Genomic DNA, 14,565 nt, shown 5'->3' with positions numbered 1-14,565 from the left:
TTTGAGCTCACTGTATGCTGTCAGTGGGAACAAGAACGAGAGAATTTGGTACAACATAGACCAAACAGAGAACAGGAACTTTATGCTGAATGGTACCATAAACTGAAAGTGAGCTCATGGTCTCAGATGGTTTGCTATGTAGTCTATGCTGTACCAAATTCTCTTGTTCTTCTTCCTACCAACAGCACTTGGGAAGCTCAAACAACAGTGCTATGGTTGGATGTACTCTGTAGTATCGCTTTAAGCTCCTTTTTTTTCAGGTCTCTGTTATGACCTAATTGTATATTATGATAGACAATGCTATCTCTTCACTCATTTTAGATTCAGTAGCCGCAGTATCTGTGGACCAGGGGGCTGGGACTGTGGCTGTGGGTGATCAACCTGCTACTGGACAAGGTCTTAAACTTCTCAGCTTTAATTATATCTTTAAAACAGTGCTATGGTTGGATGTACTCTGTAGTATTGCTTTAAGCTCTTTTTTTCAGGTCTCTGTTATGACCTAATTGTATATTATGATAGACAATGCTATCTCCTCACTCATTTTAGATTCAGTAGCCGCAGTATCTGTGGACCAGGGGGCTGGGACTGTGGCTGTGGGTGATCAACCTGCTACTGGACAAGGTCTTAAACTTCTCTGCTTTATTTCTGGTCTTTATCTTTAAAAGAATATGCTTAAGCTTCAAATATCTATACTGTACTGAACCAAGTCTATTTGTTTATATAGGGAAAAGACGAAATCAGAGGAAGAGAGGTCTGAAATCTGACATCTGATATTCTGTCATCTTTTACATTATCAACACAAAAGTATTAATTGAATTGTTGTGCAGGTCTTCCTGATATTATTGGTTTAATTAATTTCCATATGAATTGTATGCATAGTGTTCATACTGTAGATACGCAAGTTTTCAAGTATTAAGTATTTTCAAAGGCTACATTTGCATTTGGATTATCATCTATCATTCACTACTCTATGTTCTTATGTTGTACAGTGAGAACAAAAGATTGCCCCCACAACAATCGGGATGTGCACCCATACCGTGGGATAATACGGACAAGGCAGAGAAAGGTAGGATTGGAGAGGTAGTTAGATTGTGTTATCTGATATGATGTCTTCCCTACAGAAAATACATCTTGGCTAGCCTAAGCATGTTTTGAAACTGGTTTGATCAGCCATTTTTTTTTACCAGTTCATGTTTTTGCATGAGATTTGATGGTTAAGTTGGTTTGACCATCTTATGATGTCCATTCTTAGCCTGACACACCAAACGCTTTCACATTATTTCACTTTGTGAAAAGCACCTGGGGCCTCATTTATAACCGTTGTGTACATACAAAACAGGCCCTGAAAGAGGCGTACGCCACTTCCGATGCATAAATTGTGATTTATAAAAACAAACTTGATGGGAAAATGTGCGCACCTGCACGCAAACTCTGACCCATGCGTACAAACGTTTTGGAGACGGAGCAGTTTGGCGACACCGATGGTGAGATGGAGTTATATTTTTTTGTTAATTTTAGAGAGAAAATCTAAAGAAAATTATACATATAATACAAATATAATTTTACTCACAAAGCCTGTCACTTGAAGCAAATATCCACACCTTAAATGAGCGCCAGCGAACGCGTTGGGCCGTTTAGTTAAACTGACGCTTATCTAACGGCGGATGAAGTAAAACCGTAAATCTTCATTATGAGCCCCAATCATACAGTGCATGTTCACAATAACATTTTAAATAAAATGATTTAAACTATGTTTTGCTTCTGATACAAACATTTTGATTAAATATGCCATTCTCATTAATGGATTTAAACACATAAACTACATGAAATTTACTGAGGAGTTCAAACATTTTTTATATTCAATAAATATAAATATTTGTCGTGGATGTAATGCTTTTGAAAAGTTTTCCTCTGGCATGCTATCTTTTAATGTTACACTATTTTATTTATTTATTCAAAAACAAGGCAAGGATAGGCTACTAAATGGTTTTTATTAATGTAATGTGACGGCACATCCGTATTTCATATTTTCCTAATGTCTTGTACCGTTAAACATGTTATCACGTGGATGAATAATCATATGCAAATGATATGCAGATGAGGATATGCATAGTAAAACTAGGCGTTGTAAGCTCATTTATGGTTATTTCGGGGAGGAGACGCATGTGCGCACAATCTTCCGCTGACTGGGATTTATAAAGTGAATTCTGCGCAGATTCTGGCGTACGAACGGTTTTATAAGTCTGGCTTTCGGGCGCACGTACACTTTTAGTAAGGATCCTACGCACAGTTTTATAAATGAGGCCCCAGGAACCTATCCATTGGGATATTTGCTTCCTGGTGGGCAGATACTTTCTGCTTCAACCAATCGCTACTTGGTCGTATGTTACATGCTGGAACGCACCATTTTCTCTTTCAGCCCACTCTAGCTTAGACCATCCAGCAACCAGCATAATATTTCTGCAAGGTTTAAACTACAACTAACATCATATAAAACTGAAAAGATATTTGATTTTAAAAAAATCTTAGCAAAAAAAAAAACCTTAAGGCTCTTGCAGTGCCAATTTAGAAGTTGTCCTGCATCACAGGGTGTGAGTAACTGAGTGCTAGTGCTCCTTCTTGGGCACACTACTCAAGGCTCAGGTACCCCAGTGGCATGCCACTGAACCATGACATGTTCAAGTTACTTAGCATCATAAATTAAACTAAAGTGTACCATAATAGGTGAGACCCGCATCATCTGCTTAGATGTCAGCAAAGCTAACCACTTTATCTGTTATGATCCAGATGCAGCAGTTTTTTTATTAAATAACCTAGAACAATGACAAAGACTAAGAATAAACTTGAACTATGACAAAGGCTAAGACTCCAGAACAGACCCGACAACATGCAACAGAACAACATCAAGAACTCACAAAGACTGAGCTAGACACAGGGCTTAAATACAAAGGCAAACAAGCTTCTTCTTCTTCTCTTAGTTAATGGCGGATTGCAAACAACTTAAAGTGCATACCGCCACCTACTGTACTGGAGTGTGTAACATCATATCACTCAACTATAAACCCTTTTAGGTATCATATTAAGATACTCTCATATTCTGTTCACCAACCCAGTGTCTTTAAGAAATTTAAATAATGCCTTCCTGGTGATTCTTATCCCTTTTTCTTCTCCATCTGTTCCCAATAACCCCATCAGATTCCATTCTCGCCCTGCCTCTTGTACCCTATCATGAAATATCTGTCTTTCCAACTCAAACAATATACAATGCAAAATTACATGTTCAACATTTTCTTTAATCCCGCAGTTTTCACACGTTTCACTATTCCTTTTCCCCAATAAAAACAAGGTGCTATTCAGACCTGTATGATCTACTCTCATTCTTGTCATTATTATTTCCTCCCGCCTGTTCCTTTCCCTATAATTTTTATTACTGACTGACTTTTGTATTTTATAATAACTCCTTCCTTTCCTGTCTTCCTCCCACCATTTCTGCCATATTTCAATGCCTTTCTTCTTAATGAGTGCTTTTCCTTCTCCTTTTCCTAGTGGTATTTGTACTGTTATTTCCTTTTTTAATGCCTCTTTTGCTAGTTTGTCTGCAATCTCATTTCCATTTACTCCCTCATGAGCTGGCACCCAACAAAACTGAACATCCACCCCTCCCCGATGTAACCTAAATAAGCTGTGAAACATTTCAATCAACAGGTCTTCTCTAACAGATGTCATTGACTGAATACTTTTAATAGCTGCTAATGAGTCTGTGCATAAAATCACCCTATCCGGTCTGACCTCTTCAACCCACTGTAATGCTATGATGATTGCCACTATTTCTGCTGTATATACGGATAGCCTATCTGATAATCGTTTTGAGATATTTATTTTGAATTCTGGTATATGTATTCCGATTCCCACACATTCCTGTTTATTTTTAGATCCATCTGTATATATTTTTAGATAATTATAGTAACTGTTTCTCAGATAGCTGCCTGTCCGTATTCCTACTTCCTCCATTTCCCATCCTCTTTTCTTTTCCAGTATACTAAAATCTGTTTTAACTTCTGGATAAAGCCAAGGTGGAATATTACTGACTGTATTGAGTGTGGTGAAATCTATTGCTTCCATTCCATATTTCCTTACTTTCTTTTCCCCTGTCCATCCAAACCCACGCCCCTGAAACTTGAAATACTCCCAACAATCCTCTGTAATCTTCTTTGCAGGGTTTTCTTTCCCACTTCCTCTCAGTTTGACCCAATATGCTAACGCTAGTTTTTCTCTTCTTAATTCTAGTGGTGTCTCTCCAGCTTCTATAAGTAGTGTGTTAATGGGGGTTGTCTTAATAGCTCCAATGCATATCCGTAAAGCTCTGTATTGTAATTTATTTATTTTTTCCAATGATGTTTTTGCTGCTGCCTCATATACTATGCAACCGTAGTCAATTGAAGACCTCATGCATGCTCTATATATATCAATTAGTGACTGTTTATCAGCACCCCAGTCACACCCAGCCACTGCTCTCAGTAAATTAATAACTTTTTTGCACTTAGTTTCCAATTGCTTTATATGTGTTTTCCATGTGTACTTACTATCAAACCATAATCCTAAATACTTAAATTCATTTAGTTTTTCCATTGGCTGCTGATATAATAAAAGCTTTTCTACACAACACTTACGCTTGTTTGTGAACACCATATAACAGGATTTGCTTGTTGATATTTTAAAACCCCACTTAAATGACCACTTCTCTACTTTCCCTATTGCTTTCCTAATATTCTCTATCACATATGTCTCATTTCTTCCTCTCATCCATATGGCCCCATCATCTGCATATAACGCTGATTTGATGTGTCCATCTAAATCTGAAAATATGTCATTAATCATGATGTTGAATAATATAGGACTAATTGCGCTCCCCTGGGGAATACCATTATTTACCTTAAACTCTGTAGAAACTTCTGATCCAACCTTTACTCAAATTTTTCTGTCAGTTAGAAAATCTAATATCCAGTTATAAATCCTTCCTCTAAAGCCCATTCTATTTAGTTTAAGAAGTAATCCTTCCCTCCACATAGTATCATATGCCTTCTCAATGTCAAAATACACTATTATCATCAGCTCTTTCATTTTCAATGCTTTTTCTATCTCATTACTTACTCTAACTAGAGCATCTGTTGTGGAGCGTCCTTTCCTAAATCCATTTTGAATATTGCTCAGTAGGCCTCTTTGTTCCATTACATGTGACAGCCTACGAACTATTATCCTCTCCATCCATTTACATAAGTGAGATGTCAGAGCTATGGGTCTATAATTACCAGGATTGGTTGGGTCTTTACCAGGTTTGCTAAATGGTAATATAACTGCACTTTTCCAACTTCTCGGTATTATTCCTTCCTTCCATATTTTATTAAACAGTCTTAGCACTAGCTTAATTGACTCCACTGGTAGCTGTCGGAACATGGCATAACATAGCTGATCTTTTCCTGGGGCTGTATATCCCGTGCCTAGCAGAGCTATATTGAGTTCTGATATTGTAAAATCCACATCTAACGTTGATGTACCATCCTCCCTCTTCAGCTTCACGTCCTTATTTTCTCTGAGTGCCAATTCTTTCTGTTGTTTATGAATATCCATAAGGTGATCACCACTATGCACAGCCACAAAAGCCCGCCCCAACATCTCTGCCTTTTCTTTGTCCGTCACTACCGTCTTTCCTCCATCAATCAAAGCTGGGATTTTAGTCACTTTCCTTTTCCCACTCATTCTTTTGAACATAGACCAAATATCCCCTAACTCTACTCCTCTACCTATGGTGGAACAAAACTCTCTCCAATTTTCCTTTTTGGTTATCTTAATTGTCCTACGAGCCACTGCCCTTTTCCTTTGAAAATCCAAAACATTCTCTTGTGACAAATTATTCTTTAATGTTTTAAAAGCTTTGTTTCTTTCTTTTACGGCTCTGCTACATTCCTCATTCCACCAGGGGACCACTTTCTTCCTGCCCTTTGTTGATCTTTTTGGAATACTTAAATTCGCTGCACTTATAATGTGTTTTGTAATTTGCTTTGTGCATTCCTCTATATCACCTTCTAATGTCACATGGTTTGCTGACTTCATACAACATATCTTAAAATTTTCCCATTCTGCTTTCTCAAAGCACCATCTGTTAATGATACTTCCTTCTTGAAAACATACATTCATGTTGATTATTATGAGAACTGGAAAATGGTCACTTCCTATGGTAGAATCATTCATAACAGACCATTGGCATGCATTTACCAAGTTATCTGATACCAGTGTAATATCTAAACATGATGTATTACCCCTTCTCAAATCTACTCGTGTTCCCTGTCCATTATTAATGCATACCAGCAATCTTTCTTCCATCATTTCTTCAATTATATTCCCATTATTATCTGTATGCTTACTGCCCCATAAACTGTTATGTGCATTAAAATCCCCACACCATATTTCTTTCCTGTATATAGTCCCTGCCATTTCATTAAGTTTGTTAAAATCCAATTTTTTGCATGGATTATAGAAATTAATCAATTTAATATTTCCCTCTTTCCTTGGACTATAGATTTCAACTAATATACATTCTAAACCTTCTGAGCAAGGGACCTCCCTATAGGCCAACCCATCCTTAATAAAGGTGATGCACCCTCCACCAGTTTGGTTGTTAGGTCTATCATACCTTATAGAGCTAAATCCTGGTATCACAAAATCTAATCTGTCTTGTAGCCATGTTTCTTGTACACATATTACATCTGGAACAACATCTAATTCATGGATGTATTTTTTGAATTCTTGGCCATTAGCTATGAGACTTCTTGCGTTCCACTGTAATATGTGAAGAACCATTATAAGTGTCCTAATCCTCAGTTTGTGTATTTCCATTTTCAGTTATGTTCAACAGCTCATGTATTTGATCTGCTTTGATATCTTTCATCTCAAGGAATTTTCCTGCTGCTTCTACAATAGACTTAATTCTGTCACTTTTCTTTTTCAACTGGGATGCAACGTTGATGGTATGACAAATGAAACCCACAAAATTCACTTTTTTCACTATCAAAGTATCATCGTCAATTTTGCATTTATGCTCACAACTATTCTGTGTGGGAGCTGGGACCTGATTTTGTGTCTGATTAACTGATGTCATGCTTGTTTGGATAGTACCACTGGTTATTTTGTTATTTGATCCTGTTTCTCTTACTTTCTTTAGAGCTTCAGCATATGATACTTTGTTTAACACTTTCACCTTTTGGGCTTCTCTAGCTTCTCTTTGTACTTCACATCCACCAAATGCAGCACTATGCTCTCCTCCACAGTTACAACATTTAATCTTTGCATCCTTTTCACATTTTCCATATTCGTGCTGGCCCCCACATCTAGCACACCTTAGCTTTCCTTTGCACTGCTGAGCTGTGTGGCCCATTCTTTGACATTTGAAACATCTGATAGGGGGAGGGATGTATTCTCTCACACTGTAATTCAAGTATCCCATCTGAACTGCCTTAGGAAGGGTTCTCTCAAATTGCACAAGCACAGATAATGTGTCTTTTAATGATCCATCACGTTTACTTTTTAATCTAGTAGCTTCAACTACTTTGCCTCCCTGAATTTCATTTTTAACATCTTCCATTGACATATTCAGTGGGACTCCCGAGATAACTCCCCTAACCTTTGTCATTGCTCCTGGGATATGTGCCTTCATTCTTTCCCCTTGAAGAGTGGGCTTACTAAGAATCTTTTCTTGTTGCTGTTTGCTGCTTGCATGTATCAGTATTCGTTTATTGTTCAAGAATTTTGCAAATTTAATTTTGCCAATCTCCTTCTCAATCGCCTTGGTAATTTTAATTGGGTGATAGTGTCCACCATCCTGGTTGAATTCAATTATAACTTTCCATTCGTTTCCTTGCGCTTTGTCTATATTCTCAAGCTTCTGTTTCTCGCACTGACTTGCTCTCAGTTTCTTGCTATTACTTCCCTCGCCGGTCTCGCTATGATCCGACCAGCTTTTCCTTCTATCTCTTTCTCTCAAATCCCTTTTCAATTTCACAGATCTGGGCAACGTCCACTCCATCTCATCCCCATCTGAACTATTTGACATGATGTTACATTCACAGTGCAGTTTATGCAGATCCGCCAAACAAAAAGTACGTTCCTACTATGTTTCCCGAACACCGTTCGTTCTCTCTCTCTACGTAGTTCCAGCCTATTGGCCCGGTCTGATCCACCGCCACCTCCCGAACAACCTAGCATCCCTAGCCAACTCAGGCAAACAAGCTAAACAAGATAATGAGGGGAGTGGCTAATCAGAGACAGTGTCTCTGATTAGCCACTCCCCTCATTATCTTGTTTAGCTTGTAAACAAGATAATGTTTACAAGCTAAATCAGAGACACCTAAGCTGCGTCCCAATGTGCATCCTAAATAGTATGTGACATTAGTAATTTTAAATACTATTTAGGGCATAGTATGCACATTGGGACGCAGCTCTAGTCTTCCTAGGTGTCTCTGATTAGCCACTCCCCTCATTATCTTGTTTAGCTTGTTTGCCTTTATAATAATAGACATAACGGGAACTGCTAAACATGAAAAAAGACAGGGGAACACAGACAGGAAACATGACAGAACCCACACTGTGATAGTATCTCCTGTAGTCACAGTGGAGTGTGTCCTATTGCTAAATTTCGAATGCATGTCCATAGTGAAATTTAGTACCAATTGTATCACCAGGGAATTCTTTGTTGTCACATCGATAAAATTTGCCCTTGATCCATATCTCTAAACATTTATTTTTAAATGCCTAGAAATATTATTTAAAGGTCCTTATACAGTATTTGATGCGGAGAAAGGGTGGGAACCCTCTTCCCCGTTAACTACATGATGTTTGCTATCCTGACAGACTATTGCTTGCAAGTAATCAGAATATGGACCTGATTGTTGTTCTGGGATATATTATCGTTCCTATTATCTTTACCGGTAATCGTGCAAGACTGGAAAAACTGGTTAAAGAACGACCACTGCTCAGTAAGACAAAGGACCTTGCTGGAAATGAACATTTGACCTCCCCCTCATACAGTCTCACCTAATCTACATTTCATTCTCTCTCAAGAATACATATGGTTTAATGTGAATGATTATCATTGAGTATTATGTTTAGTATCATTTAAAATGTCTCAGAGTGACTGGTACAAATGTCTCTTCCAAATAAGTAAAACAAAATGTAATAAGGTTTTTAGAAGTTTGGAGAAAATTGGCACACAAAGGAAGATAGGCAAAGGTTTTTTTAGATCAATTATTGAAAAGCACACTTAATTGAGAGAGAAATTGTTTGTGTAGGGAGGGAAACAATTTTTTATTGGTGCATTCTCTAAAACAATCATGCATTAGAGGCCCCCTCGAAAACTAGATGTCACATCTCAAGGGGTTTTCCTCTTACAATAATTACTGAAATTATTTGAAAACTGATCAACTAACGTCACTCCAAATCATTCAATTTAAGTTTGCATTGTAATTCTGTATGCAATATTTCATGTAACATGTTTCCATGTCTTTTTTTGCCTTCCACAGGGGAAGACCGAACTCCTGTACGACTGGATGCCCTGCGATCTATGGTATGGTACCCTTGCTTGGACAATTCACCCTTAGGCTGCGTTCACACTTCAGGGGCTTAATGCTCAATTCCGATAAAAAAAAAAAAAAAAAAAAAAAAAAAAATTTAGCAAGGCCGTTTACATTTCCAATTAAATGCGACCTTTTGTGATCTCCTGTGTGAACGTGAAATGACCCAGAAGTGACCCGCATGCGCAGAAGAGTACTCAACGGTCAACAACGTCACTTGTTGTTTGCGGAAGTTCCAAATAGGAGCCCTCGAGTTTGGCCTGAATAGAGTTTGCCGGAAGGTTGGTGGTTCAATCCTCGGTTCCACCTGACCAAGTGTCGAGGTGTCCATGAGCAAGACACCTAACCCCAGCTGCTCCCGGCGAGCTGGATGGCGCCTTGTATGGCTTACACCGCCGTCAGTGTATGAATGAGAGAGTGAATGGGTGAATGTGAGGCAATATGTAAAGCGCTTTGGTGGCCATTGGGTCTGTGAAAGCGCTATATAAATGCAGTCCATTTACCATTAATTAAATCAGAAACCTCGCTTCCCTTCCATTGACTGGTCTCAGCATCGTCCACCATAGTTGTTGTTTATCTTCTCATTCCCGCCTAATTAAACGCAGAATTATGACGTTTGTCGCGTATCAATGACGTGCGGGTCGGATAATTGTGACCTGGCCGTTCAGACTGAAGTCGCAAAGTTCAAAAGATCGGATACGTATCGGATTTGGACCACATACCCAAGTGGCCTCGTAATTGGGTCGTTTCAGCCTGCAGTGTGAACGTAGCCTTAGTATACCACATTTTTTACATTGCAATGCACAACACAAACCTTCCAGCAACTTCAAAGACAACACGTTGCATGGCAAGCAACTAAACCAGTTGGTTAGAACTACTGTGTTTGACAGATGACATTGAGCCAAAAAACAAAAAAAGGAAAATAAACATGTCTCAGGTGTATTTTGACATTTAGATTCAAGGGGAACTGCTGAATAAGAACTATTGACTTATAGCCGTAGCTTGTGATCATGATAGTTGTAATGGATATACCTAAAGTTGTGTTTACCACACCCTTGACTATTCATTACCAACCCTACTCTCACTGAGTGCTACATTGGCTTTAAGCGAGGCCAGACAAGATTGCATTATCAAAATTCTGTTTTTAAGTCTTTGCAATCTACTTTATACTACTGTATACTCTATGTACTACTATCTTAATTTTATTAGGTTATGAGTTAACAGTTACCAGTTGTAAAATGTGTTGTCTAGAAATTTTTCTTTGTTTATTAAAATCTCTAGATGCTATTTTCATTTTTAGGCCTATGGTTAATCTTAACATCACTCCTATTGAATACCTTGTCTTACATCTTAATTACTGTACTCTAATATTGTGTAATAGTGTAGTGTAGACGTTACAGCATTGAATGTTAAGTCATTATTCATACCTTTTTCACTAACCACCTTTCTCTTGTCTTTTTTAGCGGGAAAACCTGGCCTCCAACCTGGCAGACGGCTTGATATTCACTCCAGTTTTATTTGTCTGTCATAAAACCTACACAATGCAATTTGATCCTTGTCTAGTTTGTTTTTTATGTTATTTGTTCATTTTTGGTTGGTTTGTATTGTTTTAATAAAGATTTGTATTTACTAAGCTTTTCCATGTCATGTCTAACAGACATCACTCACACTCATGTAAGTGACCTAGCAGAGATCATTGTGTAGTAATTTTAATAATAGGATGTACATGAAGATTTGAATAAATATACTAAGCTTTTCCTTTAGTAGGCATCATACTAACAGCATTTGGGCTTGTTGGTATGAAGGACTGGGGACATTTGTATTACACATGACAGTTTATTTTATAATCTCTTGTATGTTGACAGTTTGTACAACTTATCAGTTTGTCAGGAGTACTGGAACTCCTTTTCATTTCATTCCTTCCTCTTGCTGTCAAAGACTGGTACACACTATATAAAGTCCCGTTCAAGTCGCGCACCAGTCTTCATTGTGGTACCAATGGTTACATTGCAGAAGAGTTTGGGCTGTTAAGTAACAAACGTTTACTTTAGTCTCTAAAATGGGATCTTGGGGTCCGGTTCTGTTGCCAGGTAAAAAAAGGACACTGCAACCAGACTGTGGGCAGTTGACAGACAGTAACACTTGGGGCACTATCTTGTACCCAGCGCAATTGACTTTGTACCTCGGTGCATGTATCATTCCTATTTTGCACCCGCACACAGCGGACTTTTCCCTCCACAGACGCAAACGTTCCCTGGTGCTATTTTGCAGGTTTAGAAAACAATCACGCCACTGACCAGGAAAAACCCAGTCTAAAGTCAGTGGCGCGTTGCGCATGTTATGCTATTTTAAGGGCGCTTGCTTGGCCATAATCAATGCGTGTGCACAACGCGCATGCACTTTGCTTTTCTCATCTACACACAGATGCAGCAGTTCTCATTTTTAGAAAACCATGTACATTTTTACAAGGGAAGATATTCACATACGAGGGAATCATTGTTGTGTCCATGAAAATGTAAAAAAAATAGGCATAAATAGCTTACACATTTATACAAATTTTTAAACGCCTGTTTGAACAAAGCTAATTTGGGTGTGTTTCTATGGGAGATGGGCCCCATACAATGTCATGTCTTTATCCGGCCCTGACGAGAACGTTGCTCTCCTCGGTGGTGAAGCGGCAAATCCTCCATTATAATCAATGGAACAAGTGCACCTGCTCTTAAAGGGAATGTGAGATGTCACTCTGATTGGTTTATTTCATGTTAGGCCCAAACCACACCTATGAGTAATGTAGCTACTTCATTTTAGATTTGCGTCGCGCCCAAGAATCTCGCTGGTAGGCTATAACAGCGCCCAAGATCCGCCCACAAAGTTACTTGCGTTTCGCGTTTGATGTTTCAGATGTTATAATAGGCCCCATTGTCTCTCAAACATGGTTCAAGTTATGGATGAAATGGGGATCAGCTCAATAACAGTCAGTCATTGCTGGATTGCGATGACTTTAAACAACAAAGCAAAATGCTCCAGGTCATGTGATGAAATGTCATACAGTAATCTACTAAGACAAAGCAGGCTGTTGTATACAATGAATCTTCATATTAATTTCTAACTATAATACACTACAGTAGTTGCTAGAGGTGAATGCACTCTAGATGTGATTAATATGGATTCTGTCCTCCATTCATTTGCTAAATAGGGATGTTTGCTAATGCCAGCCATAATGGACAGAATCTGCCTTATGGGCAATAGTGTATCTTCTACAGGTTCTTATTCATCCTTCCTACAGTGTCCTCACTGTCCTGTCCCATCAGTTTCCTCATCATAGTGGTAGTTATAACTGGCCAGTCTATTGCTAAGTCACAGGTATGTCCTTTTTCCTCTTGATGTTCAGCAGACCATCTTTATATCACAAACTAGACTTAATCTACACTTTAACATGGGTAGTGTAAATGCTGAAAAAATATTGAATTTGTCCTTGCATGGTTAAGCTGATGTGTATCCAGGGGAGGGCTGGGTCAAAATAATATACAATGAAATAAGACTTAATTAGGGGGAAGGGTGATTACAACAAGAAGACCTTTAAATATCCTTTTTTTATTTAATTTTATTCACTGGAAATTATGCATATATTAATTATTTCTAAATAAACAGAGACTTTTGTGTCAGTCCTCTCTAATTTCCATCCAGTGCGACTGTCTGTCAGACCTTCCATACCAGGTAGTGATGAATAAGATATATGGCATTATAGAAGAGTTTGTTTACACATAACATGTCCAGATCATGTCTGATTAATGTGTTTTTTGTGCCTGTTCATAAGGTGGGATGTTAATATCCCATTTCAATTCAATTAATTATGTCTGATGTGAGACGCCATAAATGTAAGAGTATCAGGGCTCAACTATAATAACTGGGACTTTGGCCTCCTTCTCAGGATGAAATTTGCTGTTGGTACTCCATTCTACATCCCAATTCACCTCCATGGAGCACTGAGACTCATACTGTATCTGATAGGACTGATGATGGGGGTATCACCTGCAAACTTGATCTTGGTTGTTTCTCCTCCAGCAGTAGGAGCGATAACTGTACTGTACTGTTGCTGGTGGTTTGCACTACTGATCCACTGTCTCGTGACCTGTCCTGCGCCACCCATCATGCGCCAGTCTTGTGCCACCTGTCCTGTGCACTGTGCCACTGACTTGCTGTCCCATGCACTGTCCTGCACAACTCATACTGTTTTGTGACACTTGCCTACTCTCACATGGCACTCACTCAATATCCCATCTGATGTGCCTACTGTCCCTAGTCATTTGTCACTGTCCATGGGTTAGGTTTAGGATTAGGTTTAGGTTTTTAACAATTTATAAGTCTCACGGGACAGTGGTGCGGGACCATAGACCAGTGGCACAGGACAATAAGTGAGTGGCGCAGGACAGTGTACAGGACAGTAGGCGAGTAGCACGAGCCACCAGCGACAGTAGAATACAGTTTTTGCTCCTACTACCTCTCTACAGCCTTGTGGTGGCCTATCCGTATTGAGGGCATGTTTCCATATTATTAAAATTGACCAAATTAATTATATGAAAGTATCAAGTGACACAGCTATATTGCTGTTCATGACTTGCAGGCTGGAGAACAGATTGAGAGGATCTATCATGTTTTATGCTAAGCTATGCACGCATAGGTGTTAATTGACTCCAAATGTAGCAGAGTAAACAGCCAGGTTGATGGCATTTCCCACAGCCTGGTAAGCAAACTGATAGGGATCCATGAGTGATGATACAATGGTGTGTAGCCTGAATGCAGACCAATCAAGTCAATCAATTTTTTTGTATCCAAATCAAGTAAAATCATAATCAACTTGGAGTTGAAGCTTATCATAGCTTTTAAAGACACATTCTACTTTCCATTTTCTGAAAAAAAGAGGGTGTCTGGCAGGTATAGG

This window comes from Rhinichthys klamathensis, unplaced genomic scaffold (genome assembly GCF_029890125.1).
Source record: "Rhinichthys klamathensis goyatoka isolate OS25496 unplaced genomic scaffold, OSU_Roscu_1.1 h1tg000236l_1, whole genome shotgun sequence".
Classification (NCBI taxonomy): domain Eukaryota; kingdom Metazoa; phylum Chordata; class Actinopteri; order Cypriniformes; family Leuciscidae; genus Rhinichthys; species Rhinichthys klamathensis.
The sequence above is the reverse complement of the archived record's forward strand: the minus strand, read 5'-3'. Positions refer to the sequence as shown.